Source organism: Amphiprion ocellaris, chromosome 17, assembly GCF_022539595.1.
Source record: "Amphiprion ocellaris isolate individual 3 ecotype Okinawa chromosome 17, ASM2253959v1, whole genome shotgun sequence".
NCBI lineage: Eukaryota > Metazoa > Chordata > Actinopteri > Pomacentridae > Amphiprion > Amphiprion ocellaris.
In genome coordinates this window covers 19819900-19832202 of record NC_072782.1, presented here as the reverse complement: position 1 = coordinate 19832202, position 12303 = coordinate 19819900, and positions in this window count along the sequence as shown.

The following is a 12303-nucleotide window of genomic DNA, read 5'->3' as shown; positions in this document are numbered from 1 at the left end:
CTCTACTCCGAGCTCCCTCCGGATGTCCGAGCTTCTTACCCCATCTCAAAGGCTGAGCCCAGCCACCCTATAGAGGAAGCTCATTTCAGCCACTTGTATCAACGATCTTTCGGTCATTACCCAGAGCTCATTTTTTATATAATTATTAATATCACTATCATTATTAATATAAATGTTGTAGTAGTTCTATACTATAAGCATAAATATATACAAACTAATTTATGTCATTAGCCTGAGTTTACGCCCATCCATCCATTATCTATATACAGCTGGGGGCTGGAGTTGATCCCAGCTGACTTGGGGTGAAGGTGTGGCGGCTGTGGCTCAGGTGGTAGAGCAGGTCGTCCAATGATCGAAGGGTCGGTGGTTCGGTTCCCGCTCTGTCCTAGTCATGTGCTGTTGTGTCCTTGGGCAAGACACTTTACCCACCTTGCCTTGAGTGCAGCTACTCACACTGGTGTATGAATGTGGGTGGTGGTTGGAGGGGCCGTAGAGGTGCGGATTGGCAGCCATGCTTCCGTCAGTTTGCCCCAGGGCAGCTGTGGCTACAAATGCAGCTTACCACCACCAGAGTGAGAATGTGTGAGTGAATGAATAATGGATCCATTGTACGTGCTTTGAGTATGCCTTATAGAAAAGTGCTATATAAATCCATTATTATTATTACCCTGGACAGGTCATCAGTCTATCACATGGCTACACATAGAGACAAACAATCTCACCTATGGACAATTTAGAGTTTCCTATTAACCTGAGCATGTTTTTGGACTGTGGGAGGAAGCTGGAGTACCAAAGAAAACCCACGCATGCACAAGAAGAACATGCAAACTCCATACAGAAAGATCCTGGGAAGGCAAGGACAAGAACCAGTGATCTTTTGGGTGCAAAGTGAAAGTGATAACCTCCAAGCCACTGTGCAGCCCAATTTAAGCCCAGTATTTTTTATTTTGCTGTGAACTCCACTCTGTTCTTCTCCCTCCGTCCACCAGATGTCCTCACACTTTCTTCCCCTCCCGATCAGCTGACTCTCAGCTACCTGCCCTGCTATAACCCCTGATCTGCAGCTGCACCACACCCACTCATACACCTGCTTCCATTAGTCAGTAAACCTGCCTGTTTACCTGCTCGTTTGCCAGATCATGAGCCTCTATCTGTTCCCCCCGCCTGGAAGTCTCCCCTACTTCTTCTAATAAAGACACGGATTTCCTTCTTTATACCAGCTGCTCTGCATGTGGGACCTCTTTCCTTTTGCCTGCCTGCTTCTGTAGCTGCTAAATGCTTCACTGTGTTCACCAGCAAATAGTGTCCAGTGGCATTTTAGAGCTGCCTCAAACAACCAGAAACCATGTTGTGTTGGCATGCTGGTCCAGTTGCGGTGTGTTTCCAGCTGCGATCCGGTGTTTTTACCTGGAGTGGGCCGCAGCTCATTTGCATAAAGACTGGACTTCTACTTTATGCAAATTCGATGCGTCGTGCGGAGATCCCGGGCATCGTTAAACTGTCTTCAAACATCTAAATTAGCCGTCGGTGACCTAAAACGAGGACAGATTCAGCTACCACACAGCTTATTTCTCGCCTCAAATGTTTTCAGAAATACCTTTCGCTGAAGTGTTTTTGAAATAAAAGAGAAAGTTTGCGGCCCAGCCGCTTTGTTTATCTGACTCATCTGCTGGACCATCAAGCTGAAAGTTCGGTCACGTGACCACGTGGTGGCCCGCTGTTCCTCGAGCGCTGTCACATGACAATGTTGTGGTCCGCTAGCATAGACTGTATATAAAGATGGACATAGCTGCCATGACGTCACCCGTTGGTTTCTTGCACTGAGAAAATGAAGCCAGGATTTTGCTACTTCCTGGTTGACATCTTGGACTTTTGGAGCCAGAGACGAAAAAAGATTCTCAGAGGGCGGAAACGAAGAGCAGTGATTGGTCAGACGGACTGAGAGCCAAGGACTCTCTGTCCCGCCCACATTTACCAGCTTCTGCTGTTACCGATGCTGCTGCTAACAACGTTAGCCTCCAAAAGTGGAGCTAAACTCTATAGGTAAGTGTTAAAGTCATCTTTGTAACTAGTTGTACTCGTCTCCACATCTGGAGAATATCACATATAAAGCAGTGACCTATGCTACTGTAGCCGAAGTTACTGTAAGCAAGTTGTTCTATAAATCTCAAGTTATGTTTCCTAACTTTGTGTTCACAATGATGCTAAATCAGGTTTGTCAGTGTCATATACTAGTTAACTGTTAGCTACAGCTAAGTGTCCTGCAGGTCACAGCTGATCAATCATAACGGATCAATCATAACAGATCGATAACTGCTGTCCTGAGGTGCAGTTCGTTAATAATCAGCAGATAGAAATGAATCTATGTTAAAGTTCCTCCACAGAACTGTGTTACTGATGAATGCTGATCTCTCAGTTCAGTGAATGAAGAACAGTTCAGTTCTGAGTTAATATCTCTGTTCCTTGGTTCAGACTGTTTTTAACAGCTTCTGTTCATACAACAGTATACGGTCAGATAACTGTGTGGAGCTCATGTCAATGCTAATGGTACATTAGAATAAAAAGAATAAACTTTATTGTCCATCTAAGGCAGTAAAATGGTCTTTGGCCTCAACCAGGAAAACAAACATTCCCATAAGATTAAAAAACAGGACAAAACACAACAGCCTATTGTGTTCACCCTGATATTTAATGTTCCAGCAGTTGGAATGAAAGAACCTTGGAGATCTTTTCCTCACTGTTAGTGTCTTTTCCTTCCAGCCTTGGTCTGGATCATTGGGAACATAGTCTGATGGACTGAGAGCTCCAGAGAACATGGATATCCAGCTGTGGTTGTCTGAGATGAAGAGTCTTCTCTCCTTCATCACTATTAAGAGCAGCACTGATGTCCTCCTCATCCTTACAGGAATAACAATAATGCTGCAGATTCACCTCCTCTCTTCATAATACATTTTGTCTTGTGACTGCTCAGTGTTTACACTTAACTGTCAACAACACATTATTTATTTCATCCATTTGTTACGTGTTTACACACCTTTATAGTTCACAATTGTTAAATAATGCAGTTTTTAAATGTGCAATAAAGGGAATAATGAAGCTCTTGACCTGAATGTGTTGATGTTTTAATGCTGCATATCTGCTATAAATAACATGGACTTTTTATATTGTATTTATGCTACAACAGCAGAGATGAAGTTAAAGGTGATTAATAGAACCCCTCAATACTAAGAACAGAGAATAATAAACAGCTGAAAGAGTTGGCCTGTCCTTCTGTAAGTGAAAGCTAAAGAGGAAGTGGTTCACTGAGGATGTCGTCCATTCAGTCTCCTTCGTCACAACCAGATGAGGTTTTCCTTCTGGTGGCTTCACTCAGAAAATCCTCGCAGTGAAAATGGGACACCTGAGATGAAGACAGTCGTCACAGTATCCATGTTCTCTGGAGCTCTCAGTCCATCAGACTAGATGTTCCCAATGATCCAGACCAAGGCTGAAAGGAAAAGACACTAACAGTGAGGAAAAGATCCCCAAGGTTCTTTCATGCCAACTGCTGGAATATTAAATATCAGGGTGAACACAATAGGCTGTTGTGTTTTGTCCTGTTTTTTAATCTTATGGAAATGTTTGTTTTCCTGGTTGAGGCCAAAGACCATTTTACTGCCTTAGATGGACAATAAAGTTTATTCTTTTTATTCTAATGTACCATTAGCATTGACATGAGCTCCACACAGTTATCTGACCGTATACTGTTGTATGAACAGAAGCTGTTAAAAACAGTCTGAACCAAGGAACAGAGATATTAACTCAGAACTGTTCTTCATTCACTGAACTGAGAGATCAGCATTCATCAGTAACACAGTTCTGTGGAGGAACTTTAACATAGATTCATTTCTATCTGCTGATTATTAACGAACTGCACCTCAGGACAGCAGTTATCGATCTGTTATGATTGATCCGTTATGATTGATCAGCTGTGACCTGCAGGACACTTAGCTGTAGCTAACAGTTAACTAGTTTATGACACTGACAAACCTGATTTCGCATCATTGTGAACACAAAGTTAGGAAACATAACTTGAGATTTACAGAACAACTTGCTTACAGGGGCTGCACAGTGGTGTAGTGGTTAGCACTTTCGCCTTGCAGCGAGAAGATCCCTGGTTCGCGTCCCGGCTTTCCCGGGATCTTTCTGCATGGAGTTTGCATGTTCTCCCTGTGCATGTGTGGGTTTTCTCCGGGTACTCCGGCTTCCTCCCACAGTCCAAAAATATGCTGAGGTTAATTGATCATTCTAAATTGCCCGTAGGTGTGAATGTGAGAGTGATTGTTTGTCTCTGTATGTAGCCCTGTGACAGACTGGCGACCTGTCTAGGGTGTCCCCTGCCTTCGCCCGAGTCAGCTGAGATAGGCTCCAGCCCCCCCGCGACCCTAGTAAGGATTAAGCGGTGTATAGATAATGGATGGATTGACTTGCTTACAGTAACTTCAGCCACAGTAGCGTAGGTCACTGCTTTATATGTGATATTCTCCAGATGTGGAGACGAGTACAACTAGTTACAAAGATGACTTTAACACTTACCTATAGAGTTTAGCTCCATTTTTGGAGGCTAACATTGTTAGCAGCAGCATCGGTAAACAGCAGAAGCTGGTAAATGTGGGCGGGACAGAGAGTCCTTGACTCTCAGTCCGTCTGACCAATCACTGCCCTTCGTTTCCGCCCTCTGAGAATCTTTTTTCGTCTCTGGCTCCAAAAGTCCAAGATGTCAACCAGGAAGTAGCAAAATCCATAAAAATACACCAGACAATTTGAGTATTGGGTCATTTTGGTACCAGTGATCCACTAATAAAGGTCGTGCTTTTAATTAAAAGACACAATTTTTATTGCCGTGCTTCTAGATGTCTATACAAAGTCAGCATATTTGAAAGTTCTTCAGAGACAAAAAAAAAAAAAATGGCTAAAACAAGGAACTAAAGCAGGAAACACACTTGAAGATACAGATTCTCAGCCAGGACGGATATAGCTGTCCCCAGATAGCCAGGAAATGCAGATGCAGTCCTTCATCAGTTATATACACTCTGCAGAAATACAGACGAACCAACAGTTTGGAAGACAAACCAAGATCTGGATGTCCAAGGGTTTCTTCAGCAAGAAATCATCACATCCTGATCCGCATGTGCAGGAAAAACCACCAAATGACATCACAGGAGCTTCAGCAGCAGTAGTCAAACCAAACTGGTGTCCAGTGTTCCACCACTGTACGTGGCCCACTTTTAGATCATGGCTTCAGGTCCTACAAGGCTGTCAAGAAGCCTCTGATCAATGAGAGACAGAGAGTAGCTCGACGTTGCTGGGCCCAAGCACACAAGAACTGGACAATCAGAAATTTCTCCAGGTTGGAGAAAATCATCCCGTCAATAATTCACAGCGATCAAACAGGATTCATAAATGGCCGACACTCCACCAACAATATCAGAAGACTTCTAAATCTAATCTCTTTGACGCAACGCCACAACAAAGAAGCTATTGTTATGTCACTGGACGCAGAAAAAGCCTTTGACAAAGTTAATTGGTCCTTTCTCTTCGCTGTCCTCCACAAATTTGGCTTCGGAGAATCGTTTATCCAGTGGGTATCAACTCTGTACAACTCACCCAAGGCTACAGTCACCACTAATGGTATCACTTCACAAAGCTTCAGTCTGCAAAGGGGAACAAGACAGGGATGCCCACTCTCTCCCTTATTGTTTGCGATCTTTATCGAACCATTAGCAACAGCTGTACGTCAGAACACCGATATCAAAGGTATCTGCGCTCTGGAGTCTGAACATAAAATTAACCTATACGCAGATGACATTTTACTTTATCTACAAGAACCCAAAACTTCAGTAAAGGAAGTATTTAACCTCATCACAACCTTCTCGCGTCTCTCAGACTACTCCATCAACTGGTCAAAATCAATTATATTACCTTTAACAGAAAACTCGTGGAATCCTGCAGTCCAAAACTCACATTATTCTTTTCCTACTGGCAACATCAGATATCTGGGCATAAATATTTCCTCCAAACTCTCAGAACTAGTTCACCTGAACTTCACTCCACTTTTGGACAAAGTCTGTGATGATCTGAGGCGTTGGAACAACCTCCCCATCTCCCTTTTGGGACGAATAGCTACAGTCAAAATGAAAATATTACCTAAAATCAACTATCTCTTTTCCATGATTCTATTTAAACCCACATCAAAGTGGTTCCAATCGTTAGACTCTGCTATTGGTAAATTCTACTCAAAGAATAAAAAGGCAAAAATCAGTTTGACTACCCTCCAGAAGAATAAATCCGAAGGGGGACTGGAGGCTCCCAACTTCATGTATTATTATTTAGCCAACCAAATACAATATCTCACCAAATGGATACATCCGCATGAAGAATATAACTCCTGGCTTGAACTAGAACAGTTAGATTGTCACCAGATCAAAATCTCTGATCTTCCCTTTATCACTTCTGCCCTTAAACATCACTCCTGCTTTAAGAACCCTATGATCGCTTCCACCTTGTCTGCTTGGTGGAAAGCACTGGAAATCACAGGCTCCCAATTAAAACCCAGTATACTCTCCCCAATCTGGCACAACCCTGATTTTGCAAACAACAAAAGAGCTCTTTATTTCAGCACATGGGCAGAGAGAGGAGTCACTCACCTCCATCACCTTCTTGATGATAACACATTTAGGACATATATAAACTTATTCCAAACATTTGAAGTAAGAAATGGAAATTTTCTCCAGTACCTACAGGTAAAGAAGACGATTACAAGTAGAATTCCGTTGCTTCAGACTACTTTACAGCCAACGGATTTACAGCCACCTGAATTTGTCAAATACATTGTGAAATTGTCTCCAAGAAATAAGAAGAATCTCTCAAAAATTTATAGTTCACTTTCAAAGACACACTCTATACACCTACCAACTCAAAAATGGGAAAAAGACATATCCAAATCCTTTGACTCTGACTTTTGGACCCAGATCTGTGAAAACACATTTAAAATGACTAAAAACACCAACTTACAATTAATTCAATTTAAGGTGCTTCACAGAACGCATATAACGCAATATAAACTGTATAAAATGGGCTTCTCGCGCTCAGACACATGTACTCAATGCACCCAAAACATGACTGACACTTACTTTCATGCTCTGTGGCTTTGTACACCCGTCTATCAATTCTGGGTAACGATCACACAGAAACTCTCCAATATTTTGGACTGCGGGATTCCGCATTCCCCAAACGTTTGCCTCCTTGGCGATCTAATGCAAACAGCCCTACCAGACATTCATATCCAACCCACACTTGCAGCTATCGCCATTGCCAAAAAAACTATTTTAGTTAACTGGAAAGATAAGAAAGCCCTCAGCCCCATCCATTGGCTGAACCTCCTCACAGAACACATTTCACTTGAGAGAATATCTGCTATCAGAAAAAAACAATTGGACTCCTTCAAAGAAAAATGGTCTCCATTTATTAAATCAATAAATATTAATCTATAGCCTCCGCTTGTATGTGGGCGTATGCCACTTCCCTCATAAAATTGTAATTATTATTCTGTCTGTGTGTATGGTCTGACTTCTGTCTGCTTTATTTCAGTTTATTAACCCTCTACCTTTTTAAGTAGGATGGCACCATGGACTTCAAGGCTGTGTGCATGCACTGGTGGTGTCCTTTCCCCATTGCTCCGGGGGTTGCTCTCTGGCTCTGCGGGGCCTGCGTGGCTCGGGCCCCTCTGCCTGGGGGTGGGTGTCCCCGGTGTCTCTCCCTTAGAGCCCTGGGTCTGCTGGGTCTGTGCGCTGTCCCGGGGCCTTGGGGGTGGCGGCGGCTGGTCTCTTCTGGGGCGCCCTGGCTGGCCCTGGGGTTTGGGGTGGGTCGGCCCTCCGGTCGCTCCCCTGTCCCTTCCTGCTCTGCTTCCCTCCTCCTCCCTCCTCTCCTGCCTGGCCGCTCGTCCTCGCCCCTCTCCCTCCCCTGGGGAGTCTGGGGGTCCTCCGCTGCCTGGGGGTCTGGCATGGGGGCCTGGTGGTCTCTCTGGGGGGGTGGCTCTGGTTCATCTGGGCACAGGCATTGGTACTTGCCTGTGTGCCGCCACTGGAGATTAGTTTCCGCTGGCTAGGGGCTTCTGTCCGGGCCCGGTGTGGTCCTGGGGTGTGGTGGGGTGGGTGGGGTCTCGGTGGTGCTGCGGGGTGGGCGCCCTGCATCCTGGACGTGCCGGCTCCGGGGTGGGCGTGGGGGCTCATGGCCCTTGCTTCCTGGTGATGCGGCCTGGTCCTCCCTCCGGGGCAGGGTGCTGCGTGCGGCTGGCCCGTGGTGGGGCTGTGGCACCTACCAGGGCGCTGCTCTAGCGCTGTGACTTCTGGGGGTTTCGGTGCTGGCCGGGTCGGTCGGGTTCGTGTGGACCCACCTTGGCCTCTTGCCTCCGGGCTCTGGGGGCCCTCTGCATCAGTACCAATGGTCTTACTACCTGTCTCCCCCGCTGCTCTGTCCTCTTGGGCCAGATCCACACCAGACTGCCTCTTACTGTGCACTTCACATACTTCACACATCACTGTACATAGCAACTCTTAGGCACATATAGGGACACAACAGTTAGGGCCCCGAGAGCAGGTGGGGGCAGGAACGATGGGCTCTGTGGTGGGGCGGATGGCAGGGCTCTACGGCCTTGTCTCTTCCCCATCACCCTCTTGCTCTCCTCCCCTGCTCTCTAATTTCTTTTTAATGCACCACACACACTCACACCTTGGGGGTAGGTCTGGGATGGCCCGGGGAACTTGGGTCAGGGTAGGCTGCAGAGTAGCCATCCTCTGTGGTCCTCTGGCCCGCCCCCTGGACGCCTCACCCAGCCTCTCCACTTTTAATGCACCAGATGACACTCAGGGTTACACTATCACGGTGCAGGGATAATGTCTCCAGTCTGGGATCGGGAGACATATTAACAGGGAGTAATGGGGGGGATTTCACCAATATGGCCTCGCTGGTGGGACCCGGCCCCCTTATGGCTATGGGGTGGCGGGGGTGGACCATCATCCGTGTTGCTGTGGCTGGGGGGGTCCCCGGGACCTGGGGGCTGTGGTCGGGGGGGGGGGGGGGGGTTTTCTTGCGTGCCCGACGGGTCCAGGCTGGTGTGGTGGCTCTTGGTGGGCTGCGAGGGCTGGAGTGGCCATCCTGGTGGGCGCTGTAGCTGTACTGCGGGCTGGTGGCGCGTGGTGGCTCTGTCCTGGTGGGTTGTCAGGGCGCGTTGCGGGGAGTGGGGGCCCTGGGTGTATTGCGCTCACCTGGGGCCCGGTGCGGGGGGTATGCGGGGTGCCTCCCTGTCGGCGTCGCCGGGCCCCACCACACTGTCCATTTTTACCCTCTGGACTCGCATCGGGTCCCGGCTCCGATTTCCTCTGGCCGGCTCCCGGTGGCGGCCTGCTTTGTGCTGGGCTGGTTGCCATCCCTTCGGTGGGCCGCTCGGCCCCTGTGTCTGGCTTCCTGGCTATGTGGGACCGCTGGCCCCCTCGGGGGTGGGGGAGGGGGTGGGGGTGGGCGGGCGGGATGGTGGGGTGGGTGGTCTGGTGGGGGCTGGGGTGGGCGGGGTTGGGGTTTGGGTGGCGGGTGGGTCCTTGTGCCCCGGGCCGCCTGGGTCGGTCTTGGCGCGCTGGGGGGGTGTCGGTAGCTGCTCCCTCTTGTTCTCTGGGTTCGCGTCGTTCGCGGTGGCCCCGGTGGCTCTCTGGGGGCGCCACCCTGTGGCTCCTACAGCCCGGGGGGAGGGGTGCCCTGTTGGCTTGGCCCTGCCTTGCTGTGATTGCTGTTCTGGGCTTCGGGGTCCTTCACACTTGCATGTTTGACCAGGTCTCGCCAGCCACCGCCGAGTCCCATTGTCAGCGAATGATGGGACCCGCCAGAATGTGCTGAGAATCTCTCCAGAGTCTCTACCCTAAACTCATTCTCTCCTTCACTAGTATCCTCTTCTGGCCTATTCTATTCCATCCTATTCTATACTGTCAAGACATCTACAATTATGGTGCTCAGTACTACTTGTTTATTTATTTATTTATTGAATCTCTTTTTCTTTTGTGTTGGTTTTCTTTTTTTAGTTAATTTTTCTTCTTTCTTTCTGTTTTATTGATGGGCAGTTAGTAGTTGGGAATAACACACCACCTTACAATCTTTAATTGCAATAGCACCACCTGTTATTTTCTATCTCTTTTCATCCTGTTCGTCCTGTTCGTCCTGTCCAGTCTTTGTTTCCCCCACACATCACTGAGGTGTAGCACTGCCCTCCCTGGCTCATCATAGGGAATTCTAATAAAGAATATCTGCTTAGCTTTCAGGGAGGGCCGGTGATGGTCACACACACGCACTAAATATTAAAATATTTGGCTGCAAGACTAAAATATGCATCAATCTCATACAATGTTGACACCTCTTTTGTGGAGTTAAACAATGAGAACAAATGCAGACAAAAAAAAAAAAAAAAAAGAAATTGGAAGAAGATTCTGTGGTCAGATGAGTCCAGTTTCCAGCTTTATCTTCCTCCTGATAATGTGAGGGTACACAAAAGGCCAGGCGGAGCATTATCTCCAGCATGTACCGTACCTACTGTCAAGCATGGTGGAGGCAGTATCATGGTTTGGGGATGCATGAGTGCTGCTGGTGTTGGTCATCTCACTGTGTTGGCACATTGAACTCTGCCAAGGATTGTGCAATATTCCAAACCCACATGCTCCCTTCTGCATGTGCACTGTTCCGTCCAGGTCAAAACTGAATGTTTCAACAAGATAATGCTCCTTGCCACACATCCAGGGCCAGTAGAACTTGGCTGCAGGAGCACAGTATCCAGGTCTTAAAGTGGCCAGTTCAATCCCTAGACATGAACCCTATTGAAAAGGGTCTGTTTCAAAGCGTAAACCAAAAAAAATTAGAAGAATTAAAAGCAGTAATTCAAGGAGAATGGGACAAGATTACCCCTTAACAGTGTGAAAGGCTTTGTGGGGAACATGCCAGCCAGGATTAGAGCTCTACTGTGTGCTAATGGCAGGACTACTAAATCTTAATTTGATGCTGTGATGGTTTATTTTTTGTTCAGCTTTGAACACATTCTCTGTTATTTGTTGACTTCGATACCGACAATGTGGAGAACTGACATGTTGAAACTGTGAAGAATTTAATTTAGTTAGTTTTTCTTGTAAACAAGAAACAAAATATTATTTGTATTTGTTTGTATCTGTCTAATGCAGCCACACCTTTAGAAACATGAAAAAAGATTTTTCCACAAATATTTCATGATAATATTTGAGAGTGTGTAAAATTTTCAGTGTCCGAAAACATTTTTTTTTGCCACTGTATAGCGCATTTCATACACAGGAGTAGCTCAATGTGCTTTACATAGAAACAAAAAAAAATAATCCCAACAATTAAAACATACACGTTATAATCAAATAATCTCAGAGCCTTAAGAGGAAAAGGACTATCCAGATTGTTACCAGAAAGTTCAAAAGCCAGTATCTGTGATTGTATGGGGGTGTATTAGTGCCCATGGTATGGATGACATCCACATCTGTGAGGGCACCATTAATGCTGGAAGGTACATACAGGTTCTGGACATTCCTGCTAATTTCAGCAAGACAATGCAGAGCCACATTCTGCATTGTTACAGCTCAGTTCGTATTAAAAGAGCTTAGGTACTAGACTAGCCTGCCTGCAGTCCAGACCGGTCTCCCATTGGAAATGTGTGACACATTATGAAGCACAAAATATGACAAAGGAGAGCCCAGACTGTTGAGCAACTGAAGTTGAACATCAAGCAAGCAACAATGGGGAAAGAATTCCACCTACAAAGCTTCAACAATTAGCATTCTCAGTTCCCAAATGCTTACTGAGTGTTGTAAAAGGGAAAGGTGATGTAACAGTAGTAAACATGCCCCTGTAACAGCTTTTTTGGAACAGGTTGCAGGCATCAAATTCAAAATGAGTGAATATTTGCAAAAAAAAAAAACAATAAAGTTGATCAGCATGAACATTTAATATCTTATCTTTGCAGTGTTTTCGATTGAATAAAGGTTGAAAAAGATTTGCAAATCATTGTATTCTGTTTTTATTTACATCTTACACAATGTCCCAACTTCATTGGAATTGGGGTTTGTACAAAGTGCAGTCAGCATGGGTTGATAGTAATTTTAGGTGATACTGCAATACAGACTCATTGATTTATTTATTCAATTTTGGCTTCATATGAAGCTTGCCAAATACTTTCAGTAGATGTAAGTAAGCAGGCTTCCACTGAAGTAC